We start from the raw sequence: 1,585 nt of genomic DNA, 5'->3' as shown, positions 1-1,585 counted from the left end.
GAGGATGTTGTGCTGCAGTAGCAGACTGACCATGGGTACCTCACTCCATCCTCCCATGTAGCAAGATTAGCCAGCTTACTCTCTCCCTCCCAGCCCACCTGTAGTACAGTGTGGGACAGGTATCCACAGACCAGCACCTGGCCTGCAGGGGTCACATGTAGACCATGTGGGCGCCATAGTGCTGGGTCTGTGTATGTAGCCAGGAGTGTGCCATCCCTGGCCAGGGTGAGAAGCTTGTTGTACCAGCTGGTGATGTACAGCCTGTCTCCTGTGGGACTCACAGCACACTTGTTAAATACTGCAAAACAGAGTAACATCAAGATATTGAATTACTGTTAATGTTAAATAATCTTATTAAACATACTGCAGTGATATTGTATTACATATGTGTTGGTTGTTATAAATAGACAATAAACATATGTTAACATATGCATACATTTGAATTATTTAATAGTTATGTATGGCAATAAATTTCAGTGTTATTGTGTAAAAGTGATATGTCTAAATGCGACTGGTGAGGTAGAAATGAAGTGATATATACAATTGCAAAGATGGAAACAATTACACAGATGAAAATCATTACACAGTTCAATCGTCATGTGCATATGAATGTTACTATATGCAGCAATAATAGATTTCCAACCCTTGTACACATGTGATAACAATGTACTGACATACATGAAACTTACACAAGCAGACATACTTCATACATGTGCTGTGTTAAGACTTTAGTTACGTATGCAAAGTGTTTATAACAAGAACAATAATTTTTCAAACGAACAAAATATTGAGGCTTTTCTATCAACAAAAGCAAGATGTTAAAATGAATAATAATAATTACATACATACAATGTACATTTGAAAACTTCTTAATATCCGTCTTCAGCAATTTAAAGTGTATCCATTTTATATGATCATAATTTATTTTTATTTACAAAACATATTGCATATGAACAGTAATTTGACAACCACAAAACTGAATGATAGGTCAGAAAGTGTGTCTTTGCCAGGAACTCAGTTTCTATTTATAGACACGTCATGTAGTGACAGTCAAAATACTGCATTACTCATATATATAAATCAATAACAGAGAACAACTTTCCTGCTGTTATTATAATTCATTGACACAAACACATTTTACAAATATTAAGTTTAACAATAATTTGTAATACATATTCCTGATGATATCAGGATGAAACCACCATGATTCTTACCTGTATCAGAAGCTGATGTATCTTCATACAGTCTGCAGACCAGTGTCCCACTCAGTGAGTACTTGTACAGGGCAGTTTTAGAGCAGATGAACAAGTCTCCCTTGTGGTGGACAATAGCATAACAGTCTTGTCGTAACTGAAGCCTCCTGTCAGGAACTAGCTTGCTCTGGGTGACAGTGATAAACTGGACCCCATCATCACCCAAAGCCACTGCAGCCTCACTGGGTGTGATGAGACACATGTCCCCTAGCGTAACATTCACACCCCAGTGACTCACCACCTGGTACTGCTGGTTCAGCAGCTTGACTTTGTCATTCTTCCAGTCTGCAACCAAGACTTGCCCATCTGGGAGAGCACATACCGCATCGATC

The sequence above is a fragment of the Dreissena polymorpha genome, chromosome 15, assembly GCF_020536995.1.
Source record: "Dreissena polymorpha isolate Duluth1 chromosome 15, UMN_Dpol_1.0, whole genome shotgun sequence".
In the NCBI taxonomy this organism is placed as follows: domain Eukaryota; kingdom Metazoa; phylum Mollusca; class Bivalvia; order Myida; family Dreissenidae; genus Dreissena; species Dreissena polymorpha.
This window is presented reverse-complemented; position numbering follows the sequence as displayed.